This window comes from Hyaena hyaena, unplaced genomic scaffold (genome assembly GCF_003009895.1).
Source record: "Hyaena hyaena isolate Hyena2069 unplaced genomic scaffold, ASM300989v1 scaffold_158, whole genome shotgun sequence".
Classification (NCBI taxonomy): Eukaryota; Metazoa; Chordata; class Mammalia; order Carnivora; family Hyaenidae; genus Hyaena; species Hyaena hyaena.
This window is the reverse complement of record NW_024080790.1, coordinates 2,569,173-2,581,359: the sequence shown is the minus strand read 5'-3', so window position 1 is coordinate 2,581,359 and position 12,187 is coordinate 2,569,173. Positions and strand designations below refer to the sequence as shown.

Sequence of the window (12,187 nt, the reverse complement as noted above, 5' to 3'; positions counted from 1 at the left end):
AGTCTGTCTCTTACAGATGGCATATAATTGGTTCACTGGTTTTATTTTCAATCCAATCTGATAGTCTTTTTTTTTTTCCAGTGGATTGCTAGTCCAATTACATTTAATACAATTAGTTTTCTTTCCTTTTTTTTGAGAGAGAGAGAGACACACGCAAACAGGGGAGAGACAGAGGGAGACAGAGAATCTCAAGCAGGCTCCACACCGAGGGCAGAGCCCAACACATGACTCAGTTTCACAACAGTGAGTTCATGACCTGAGCCCATATCAAGACAATACTTAACTGACTGAGCCACCCAGGTGCCCCCAGTTATGGATATTTTTAAGTTTAATTTTGTCATTTCACTATTTGTTTTCTATTTGTCCCACATATTCCTTGTTCCTTTATTCTTTTCCTGACCTCTTTTGGATTTATCAAGCATTTTTCATTCCATTTTTTCTCCTCCATTAACTTTTTAGTTACATATTCTTTTTTTTTTTTCAGTAGTTACATTTGATTTTAATTAACTTCATTGTCTTATTGCAGTCTACCATACAGTTGGTTCTCTAACCACTTCCCAAAGTGAACAGTAATCCTATGGGTCAATTTAAGTTCATTTTCTTTCTCTTTTGCCCTTTTTGAAAAAATACTGCTGTCATATATTTTTCACCTCTACACGTGTCAACTTGTAAGGCATTGCTGTTATTTTCCTAAATTTTAAGTATTAGCATTCTCTTCTATTTATTGACATACTTATCATTTGGGGTAGCCTTTATTTCTGAAGTTTTATCCTTTTATCTGAGATAATTTTCTTAGACTTAGGAACTTCGTTTCATATTTCTTTAGTGAAAATCATATGGAAAAGGATTCTTTCAGCTTTGATGGTTCTGAAAATGTCCTGATTGGTTGACTGTTTGATTGATGACTCTTTACTGGGTGTAGAATTTTAGCTTGCCAAATTGGAAGATGTTGTTCCATTGACTCTTGCATATATAGTTTCTGTTAAAAATTACTTGTTTGTCTTACTATTGCTTTCAAATTCATCTGTCTTTCCTCTGACCACCATTAAGATTTTTATCATGCTTTTTCTTTTAAGTAAACTCTGCCCCCAATGGGAGGCTCAAACTCATGACCCCACGCTCAAGAATCACATGTTCTATCAACTGAGCCACCAGGTTCCCCGTGTTGTTTTACTTTCAACAGTTTAACTGATTTGTTTCTAGGTATGATTTTTTTTGACATTTGTCTTGTTTGGGGTTCACTGAACTTTTCTGAAGGTTGATGTCTTTGTTAGTTTGAGGAGATTGCTTAGCTGTTCCTTAATTTCTCAGATATTACTCTGCCTTATTCTCTGTCTTCTCTTATTCTTCTACTCCATTTAAGCATGGCTCATTGGTCTCTTATACATTGTTTTATTTTTTCCATTCTTTTTTTTTACTTTGGTGCTTCAGATCAGCTATTTGCTATTCATCATCTTAGAGTTTAGTAGTTCTCTCTTCTCATGTGTCTAGTCTGCTAATAAACCTATCCAAAAAGTTCATAATTTTAGATACTGCATTTTGCACATGTTATCTTTCATCAGTGAGGGCATCCCTCTGTTTGGATAGGAGCTAGTCATCTCTGTTCAGTCAGAGATTTAGATGAGTAATCCCTAGGTTGATGTTTTAATAAAACTCAGTCTGCCTTTGGTTTGTCCCTGTTCCTTTGGCATAACTTTTCTAGACTTTTGATGGAAAAGCAGGTCTCTGTCTTCTTAGCTCTGAAACTTCCCTTTGGAGATTTTGAACGTAGCTTAGGCTACCACTCATGCATCCTAAATTCTGACATGTTTCTTGTGGGAAGACTACTTATGTGTTTGTTGTAGATCCTTTTTCCCTAGTGGGACTTTATTCTGAAGCACAACATGAATTAGAGATTTCATTCTGCCTTTTTGAAGTTTCAGACCTAGACCTTAAACCTCTCATACTTCCCAGGAACCCAGGAAATGTTTCTTAGAAAGAATCATCTTTGTGTTTGGGGTTCTTTTAGTTTTCACATTGTCATGACCTCCCTGTGAGACCATGAAAAGCTCTACTAGTTTATCTTTTCTCAACTAAAGTTCCTCTAGGTGACTCAAATCTTATTCTTCAGCCTACACCAAGAATTGGTAAAGACCTCTAGGGAAGAAATCAGCCAGCGATTGTCAGATAACCTCAGAAGGGCTTTTTTCTCTGTGGAATTTAAATAATCCAAAATTCGTATTGCTCCCACAGTTCCCTCATAAAAATAATTTTTATAGTTTATTAGTTTTTCCCTACTTGTTAAGAGTATTGGTCTGTCATGATGTTCTATATCCTTCTCAAAAGCAAAATCCAAATGTGCCTATTCTTTTTTTTTTTTTAAGTTTTTTTTTAATGTTTTTATTTATTTCTAGGAGAGAGAGAGAGAGAGACAGTGTGAGCAGGGGAGGGTCAGAGAGAGGGAGACACAGACTCTGAAACAGGCTCCAGGCTCTGAGCTGGCAGTCAGCACAGAGCCCGACGCGGGGCTCGAACCCACGAACCGTGAGATCATGACCCAAGCGAAAGTCGGACGCTCAACCGACTAAGCCACCCAGGTACCCCCAAATGTGCCTATTCTTGAGAAGAATGAACATAAAATATACAAAACTTCCTAAAAATAATCAAATGTCAAATACTGTCAAAAATGGTGTCAAAATTTGCTGCCTCCATCTCATTAGTCTCTTAAAAAGAAGTGAGAGGAGTGAATAGTCAAGAGAAAATGCCAGTGATCCACATATGCTAATAGAAACTTTCAGATCTATGTCTAAATATATTTATATATACACAGAGTTCATTTTTTTCATCTGTTGAACTAATTTTTTCCCTTGTTAATTTTAATTACAGTTCAGAGAGACTCTTGGAGAATGTTAGATATGATTGCTTACTCTGACTACTCTTTTACAAATAAGGGAATGGGAAATTAGAAAGGTTAAGTGAGTTGCCTAAGACTCCAAAGTCAGTGAGATCAAAACCCAGTCTTTTCTCTCCTCGAGTCCAGCATTTCTCTTGGCTTGGCCTGACTCCACCATTGTTATTCTTAGCTTTCTAAAGTATTAACAGGTGTTTTTTTTCTTTTTTTTTTTTTAAGTAGGCTGCACACCCAGCATGGTGCTTAAACTGAGATCAAGACCTGAGCTGAGATCAAGAGTCAAATGCTTAACCAACTGAGCCACCCAGGTGCCCCAGTAGTGGTTATTTTTTATTCAAATGGCAAAGTATCATTATGGAGTTAGAAAAAAGACTCTAGATAAGGTACTTTGATTGAAGAAATTGTAACTTTTTCAGATCAATGAAAATTTTTTGGATCACACCTAGTTACTGAAGCATGATATATATTTATATACTTTTTCTGGTCACATTATTACTATTAGTTAGGCAAAAAACATCATCTAGTAGATATGTCACTTATCATAATATAATATCACTTTAGTTTTAGCAGTTTACTCTTTAACAATCTTGATTTGTAAGAGTATATTATTGTTAAGCCATATACCATTTAGTGCTGTTAAAAATGATTAAAGAAGACAGGTAATATGAACAAATCTTATTTAACATTTCATGAAGCAGATGGTCTCCATTCAGAGAACTGCAAAATGGGTTGCAAGGTGGGAAGCTTTTAGAGGATAAAGAATAAAGAACAAGGAAGAGAAAAATAGAAAATATCTGATTGGCTGGGGCCACATAGTCAACCTTATTTGAGATAAGAAGAAACAAGGAAGTAAGTATGGAGCCCAGAGGTGGTATGGCATTTGGGATTGGCAGACTGGATATATTGTGTTTCTGGTCAAGCAGAGCATTTATAGGGACACGAACATTATCTAAGTGTTGGTTTGCTGATGTGATACCTCAGGCAGGAGTGGCACCATCTCAGGGCTCCTTACTTTTACAGTGCTAGAATAGAAGCCTACTGTATCAGAATGATAAAATGTTCTAATTTAGTTTGCTTAAAAGCAAGTTTTATGTAAATGCATGCTAGATTTTTTCCTAGAGCCATAGAAGAAAAATATTGATATCTCACAGATCATAAAATAACCCACAAAAATTAGCCAGAAATTATTATATTTAGAAAATTATTACATATGTGAATGTATATATATACATATACATATTCTGAAAGTAGAGATGTGATAAGCCTACATTTGGAAGGAAGATGAAATTTATGAGCTGAAATATCTTTGCTTTTTAATCTTTGAAAATTTGCCTTCACAAAACAGGATAAGAATTATCCTAAAGTAAAAACAATTAGTCTCTCATGTGAAATACTAGGTTGATTTTTTTTCTTTTCTTTTATTAAGAAATATTTTTTTAATGTTTATTTATTTTGAGGGGGAGAGAGAGACAGGGTGTGAGCAGGGGAGGGTCAGAGAGAGAGGGAGACACAGAAAGCTCCAGGCTCTGAGCTGTCAGCACAGAACCTGAGGCGGGGCTCAAACTTATGAACCACGAGATCATGACCTGACAAAGTCAGACACTCAACTGACTCAGGCACCTCTTTATTTTCTTTTTGCTTTCTAGTTTTATCTTCTAATTCCTTGAATGTGTGCAAGTCAGTTTCTCTTTTTGATATATTCAACTGTGTACAATACACTAAATAGTCTTATAATACTATGTCAGCTACCTAAAGTTATATGGTATTGTATTGTATTTCTAAGTATTGTTGTCTGCTGCCAAAATTTTTATCATGAGAGGGCAAATATGAAAACACCAAAATGTACGTATATGGGTATATTTCATTTTCAGCCATTCTATCAAAACAGAAAAACCAATGCGAATCACATATTATATGCATAGTTCAGTAAAAATAAAGATTCCTAAAGCCTATATAAGAGGTTATGTTAAAAAAAAGATTCGGCGATGCCTGGGTGGGTCAGTTAAGCATCCACCTTTTGATTTGGTCTCAAGTCATGATCTCATGGTTTCTGAGTTCGAGCGCCACATGAGGCTCTACATAGTACAGAACCTGCTTGGGATTCTCTCTCCCTCTCTCTCTGCCCCTTCCCTGCTCATGTGCCTTCTCTCTCTCTCAAAATAAACAGTTTAGTAAATAATTTTAAAAGATTTAATTATTAAATTTTACTCTTCTCTGGACAACAGGCATTACTAAAATTTTCTTAGACATTTGACTTTTTTAAACCTCACAAAAAGAAATAGTTGATGTTATTTTAAGTATCTTGCCCATTTAATCTGATTTATTCCTTTTGAGCTGTTTACTATGGTCTGTCAGAAGACTTGCTCAGTTTAATGTATTTGATTAGCTTAACGTACTTGTCTGAATTAGAACATTAGATACGTAATATCTAATATAACCTAGTGATTGCTGCACCTGCCTCTGAGTCATTCATTTCCTCTGGTATGTAATAGGATTTTATGCAGTACCCTATTCCTGTTCTCGTTTGTTAAATTAAGCACTAACCTCAGCGTGTACATGCGCGCACACACGCACACACACACACACTAAAATGAATAGAGTCCATCTTCAGCCAATTTAGTGCAAAAATGTAAAGTCAGACACACACATTTACAAAACTTAAGGCAGGTATGTATTATGCAAATGAAAATGTGCCTTGATGTTGGAAGCTAATGACCTACTTCTAGTTTTTTAAATTATCATACCTTCTAAGAGGGATTACATAAGGAAGTGTATTAGTTATCAACAATAAGTGCTCTCATTGTAATGGATCTTCATGATCTGTATAATTGAAAGAACACGGTGTTTTGCAACAAGCATAATTCATTTTTTAAAAAGTATATTTGATAGTAAATTCATTATCTTTTGTTATTTGGTGATCCAGATTTATAGGTATGATCTAAAATTTTGTGCTATTTCCTATTTTTGAAAAGTGTTCCAAGTTATTGCAATATTATCTTAATTGATCATATATGCAGATGTATGCTTCAAGCCAGGAGATACTGATTTTGGGGAGTCACTTCATAAAAATTAGGAAGGTGTGTTTACTGTAAATCCATTACTTTATTTGAGGCAAAATGAATAGGTTGTAATAGGGAAAAACTACTCAGTTGTCTGGCAGTTGAGATTCCCAGAATCAATCATGTGAGACCCATCAATCATTTTTCGTTAAGAATAGCGTCTTAATCCATTTTTATAGGATCTGCACACAGAAGGAGTAACCTGTCATTGTTTGCCATGCTTGCAGTTCTTTAATCATGTGTAAGAATATAATCTTAGAAGAAAATATCTTAGACTAAATATACCCACTTAGCTGTGCAGTGTTACATAAGACGTGGCTATACTTTTTTTTAAACTTCATTTAGAAGTAGCAGTGACCACATCAGTTATACTTTTGTAGCCTTGAAAAAGTGTACTGGAATGTCTTCTGTGGTTTTGTTTTTGTTGGTCCTTTATTTGAATATGCATCTCTTTTAATAATAAGAAATTTGATTATTTTTGTTCTGTTTAGTGTTAATTGCACATAGATAAGAATTTCAGAGTTTTTTTGGCACAGATAGTAAATTGTAATGATAGTCAATTAAAAAATTGGCTACTTTCTATTATCTTATGATGATTTACTCTTTTATTATTTAATAAAGACCGTATTTGTTAACTCTTTTTTTCTCCTAAATTTTGAGACTTAGATATTTGGTAACATAGGGTTCATGTTTTTTTTTTTTAAATAGTTTATTGTCAAGTTGGTTTCCATATAACACTCAGTGCTCATCCCCACAAGTGGCCTCCTCCATGCTCATCACCCCCCTTTCACTCCCCCCCCACACCCATCAGTCCTCAGTTTGTTCTCAGCATTCAAGAGTCTCTCATTGTCTGCCTCTCTCCCTCTCCTCTCCTATTTCCCCCTTTCTTCTCCCCCATGGTCCTCTGTTCAGTTCCTCCTAATCCTCCTATACGTGCAAACATATGGTAGCTGTCCTTCTCTGCCTGACTTATTTCGCTCAGTATAACACCCTCAAGGTCCATCCATGTTCTACACATGGCCAGATTTCATTCTTTCTCATTGCCATGTAGTATTCCACTGTATAGATAAACCACATCTTGATTCATTCGTCCGTTGGTGGACACTTAGGCTCTTTCCATGTTTTGGCTATTGTTGAGAGTGCTGCTATGAACATTGGGGTACATGTGCCCCTGTGCATCAGCACTCCTGTATCCCTTGGGTAAATTCCTAGCAGTGCTATTGCTGGGTCATAGGGGAGTTCTATTGTTAATTTTTTGAGGAACCTCCACACTGTTTTCCAGAGGGGCTGCAATAGGGTTCATGTTTGTGCTTTAGGTTTTAGAATCGATGATGACTTTCAAAAATCCAAGATAAATTATTTAGGAGTGAAAACAAAAATAATAATATGATCACTTATTTATTGAGCAAATATTGAACATCCAGTGTCCTAGTCACTATTGTAGAAGCTGATGTAAAATAGTACTTCAGGTTCATTTAAAACTTTGAGTAAGTTTTGGTATTAAGTTATCAAATCTTTGGAGGTAAACAAAAATAAACAGTATTATTCTGTTCTTGTTACCGTTGCCTAGTTAGTCCTTAGGTATTTCATTACTGTGGAGAGATAATGGGTTTTTAAGTCAGCAGACTTAGGTTATAGATGGTTATACTAACTCTGTGGCAATACTTTGTGTGTCATTTGATTTTTCTGGGCTTCAACTCCTCATGAAAACATGGAAAACACAGAGGTTGGATCATTTGTGTTCTGGGGTCCTGCACTCAGTAGTGGGGATATCCAGAGCAGAGAGCAGTTTATTCATATTCATAAAGCCAGACCAGTTATATTCCCGGCTGCTCTTCCTTAGCCTTCTTCGCTGTCTCTTCTTTTCCCTACCTGTAATTATCACAGAGCCACAGGGCTCAGTTCTCTGATTGCAGCCCTTCTGTATTCTGTTCTTACTGCCAAGAAGATCTAATTCAGTTTAATGGCTCCAGACTCATACAGTTGGTAGTTCAAACTTATTACATCTGAAACAGAACTCTTGCTTTTATCATTAGAAAACAACTCTTTCCTAAGTGTTCTCCACCTGTATAAATGACTTTATCATTCACATAGTGTTTAGGTCCCAAGCCTAAAAGCAGCCTTGCTTCTTCTCTTTTCTTCACATGCCTCATTCAACCCATCAGTGGTTCTTGCCATTTTAACCTTGAAAACATATTAGGACTCTGATCATTTCTTACTTCTCCTGCCTCTACTATTTGAATCATAGCCACCACCATCTTTTACCTGAACTACTGCAATAGCTTCTTAACAGATATCGCTGTTTCTCCTCCTGGCCTCCCAGGAGTAATTCTCTAAGATTAAGTCCTGTCATGTTTTCTTAATCAAAGTCTCCCAGTACTTTCCCACAAAACTTTTTATCATAGCTTACAAGCCCTTTTCTGACTTCATTTCCTGTTGCTTTCTTTCTCACCCATTCTCTTTGAGCTGCACAAATCTGTGTGTTTTTCCAGATACCCTAGCTTGTTTCTTACCTCAGGGCCTTAGTAAATTTACAGACATTTTCTATTTCCTCTTCCTGGAGTGTTCTTCCTTCAGATATGTATGTATTCAAATACCAATATCATTAAAAGCAAAAAAAATTTTTTTTGAAAGTGTGTATTTTAAAACATAACAACTTCTGAAACCCAGTGTGGTTATGGGTGTATAGTTTTAGGTTTAGAAATTAAAGATTACCATTAATAATTAGCAATAATGTGGAAAAAAAAACCAACTCAGAATTTTGAGGGCTGCTAAGTTATAGAAAATGCCATTTGTGAAAAAGATGGATGTAAATCTTTTATGAATGAACTCTAAATATTTCCATTCATTATTAGAAAAAAATCCTGAGTGGAATTTGACATTATCCTTGAAAGTTATTTCAGATGCTTATATGCCCCCATAGAGCTGCACAGAATTGCCACTTAGCCTCAACCCAGGGTTGTATGAAAAAGACATTCTGCCTTGTTATGAAATGACTGATTTTTGAAAATGAGATATGCATATGTGAATGTTAGAAAATATTCTATAAATATATGAAGTTTGGGGACAATATTCAGTCATAATAACATGTATTACTGAAAGCCAAATCAGGTATCTAAAAGTAAAGTTAATTTCTATTTCTTTTTTAAATTTTTAAAAAATGTTTATTTTTGGGAGAGAGAGAGGGAGAGGATGAGTGGGGAAGGGGCAGAGGGAGGGAGACAGAGGATCCAAAGCAGTCTTTGCACTGACAGCAGTGAGCCCAGTGTGGGGCTTGAGCTCACAAACTGAGATCAAAAGTCAGATGCTCAACCGACTAGGCACCCAGCCCCTTTAATTTCTATTTTTATAAAAATAGCTGACACCTGAAATAGGTAATAGCCTACAAGTGTTTATACATATTACTTCATTTAACCCTTGGAACAACCCCCTGTGAGGTAAGCAGTACTATCCCTGCTTTACAGATGAGTAAATGATGACAGTGTATAGGACTTGTCCTGAATCACACAACCAGTAAAAGGCATAGTTCAAATTCACAATCAGCTCTTTTGATCCTGAAACTTGAGCCCCTTCCACAGCAATGCCAGTGATCCAAAGTTTAACAAGCCAAGTGAGAACCGATCCAAGACACAGTGGCATCCATCTCTTAAGCATTTGTCATTTGTGAAGGACTCTGTGTTATTGTGTTCCTTTCACAATTGACTAGAACTAATTGTCTTATGATGCTGAGCAGTCAGTATCTCAGGAAACTTATTGCAGTGAAGTCTGCTTAATATGATTGTTACATTTTCATTGTTTCCTGGGGAAGTAATATGAATGGTTAATGGCAGGAAATTCTAACATATTTTAGGCTTAGGTTTGTATAAAAAGGTTCAGTGAGTACTCTGATGATTAACTTTGTAAGTGTGAATGGAAACCAGTTTCAGCACTTGACACTGTTTCCAACCTAATAGAGTAGGCATTCTCTGGCATCTTTCCCGTAGAAAAACTGCCTTTCAAAGGACATATCTGAAAACATCAGGATCCATCGATTAGGATTTACTAAAAGAAAAAAATGAAGTATTGACATGAACTCAAAAAACTTATCATCAGTCTAGAAATTGCTAGAAACTGCTTTCTTTATTCCATTAAACTTTTATTTGTATTGGAAATGATTCTTTCAAGTTCTTTTCAACAATTGTCTTAAAATTTTTTAAAAGTTTATTTTGAGAGAGAGAGAGAGAGAAAGAGAGCAAGCATGTGTGTGCATGTGCATGAGCAGGGGAGAGGCAGAGAGAGAGAGAGAATCCCAAGGAGGCTGTGCACCTTTAGGTTAGGGAAGAGCCTGAGTGAGGCTCAAACCCACAAACAGTGAGATCATAACCACAGCCAAAATCAGGAGTCGGACCCTCAACTGACTGGGCCACCCTGGTACTCCTCAACAATTATCTTCTTAAGAAATAATAGTAACGGTAGCAAAAACAAGTTTCTTTTTTTCTTATTAAATAGAAAAATAGAAAATATTCCATCATTTTGGAAACTCATGTAAAAGCTTAATTAAAAACTTTTTTCAAGGGAAAAAGTTGATTATATTCTAATAGATAAATTTGTTACTATTACAGTTGAATGCTACCTTGCTATAAAAGATATTAAAAGGTATAAGAAAAACTCCATGGCTTCCAGTGGCTGATTTGATGGATGATAGAGGTAAAACACACACACACACACACACACACACACATTTCTGTTGAAAATTTAGATGACAACATAAGAAATTAGGCAGTGAGTACCAAATGGTAGATATAGATAATATATTCTAGGTCTATGTCCCTGTGATTATTGGCATTGCCTTCTTGAAGGAGGTATGATTTGAACTTAGGCAATGTTTAGTTAGAACATTCTTGGCAAAAAGGCTGGGAGCAAGTACCTATCAATGGCAAAGAATTAAAAACTACTCTTCCAGAGTAGAAATGAAGGAAGGATTGGGCTGCAGATAAAGGTTGAGACTGGGATCATGGGCACCTTGAAGAAGAAGATAAGCTAAGAGTTTAACATTCAGAATACTTATTTTTTTTTTTTAACATTTAAATTGTTACATAAGCAAAACATGTCTAAAATTTGTTTTTATTTTGAGTGTGCTTTTGCATGTGATATACTATCTTTACTTTTTCGGCTCATTTTTCTCCTAAAGTGTGTCAATGCTGAGAGCTATATTTATCATCAACAAAGAAAATATACTTGGAAATATCCCATATTTCCCAGTATATATCCCAAAGTTCCTAAACAGGAAACTTTTGAACTTATCACAGAAAATAGTTTTTCTTCGTTTTCAAGATAGAGTTTGGCCTCTGAATGTGGAAGAGTACCCTTCCATTGCAGTCTTATATGCTTGTTTTAAAATAGCAAGTTCTACAAGAGGGTGGAAACTATTATCAGACCCTCAAAGAAACATTTCTCTCTCTAAGGCAGATGAAAATCTGTCCATGGAGCTGAAAATCTTTGTTTTCTGAGTAAAAAATTTCATAATGCATTTTTCTGCTCTTTTTGGGATATATAAATATTAAACTTTTTGTTTTTAGAAATCTTTCATTCTGAAACAGTTTGGCTATGTTAAGTTAGATTATGTAGGTGGGATATGTGAGTGCAATTATGAATGTGTTTCAGGATAATAAAGAAGAGGGGGCACCTGGGTGGTTCAGGGGATTGAGTGTCCAACTCTTGATTTTGGCTCAGGTCATGATCTGAGGTATATGGGATTGAGCCCTGCGTTTGTCTTTGTGCTGATGACGCAGAGCCTGCTTGGGATTCTCTTTCTCTCCGTCTCTCTGCCCCTCCTCTGCTTATGCTTGTATGCGCGCGCGCTCTCTCTCTCTCTCAAAATAAACTTTTAAAAATTAAAAAAAAAGAAAAAATTTAAATCTCAAAAGGTTGTAAATGGTAATAATAATAACAACAAAGGGGCATCTGTGTAGAATGTTAACATTTGATGAATCTTGATGAATATGGAATTTCAGTGTACTAATCTTGCTAATTTTGGGTATGTTTGATATTTTTTTTCCAAAACAAAAAGGTACCAGTGTGTTTAATTTTACCACACACACACACAGATTTTTTAAAAGGTTCCCAAAAATAATCGCAAATGACCAACAGTCTTTTCTAGATTATTGATGAAGAATAATTTTGATATTAATGTCCCTCATGTTTCTGTTCTTCCTCCCCTGACTTGTCCAGCATTAATTGAATTTTAATTAAGGCTAAA

General features: G+C 35.6%; 1 protein-coding gene across 4 annotated transcripts in view; it reads left to right on the top strand.

Moving 5' to 3' along the window:
• APLF (aprataxin and PNKP like factor) overlaps nt 1-12,187 on the top strand; it is a 79,788-nt gene that overhangs the window by 56,424 nt on the left and 11,177 nt on the right. The window lies entirely within an intron of this gene.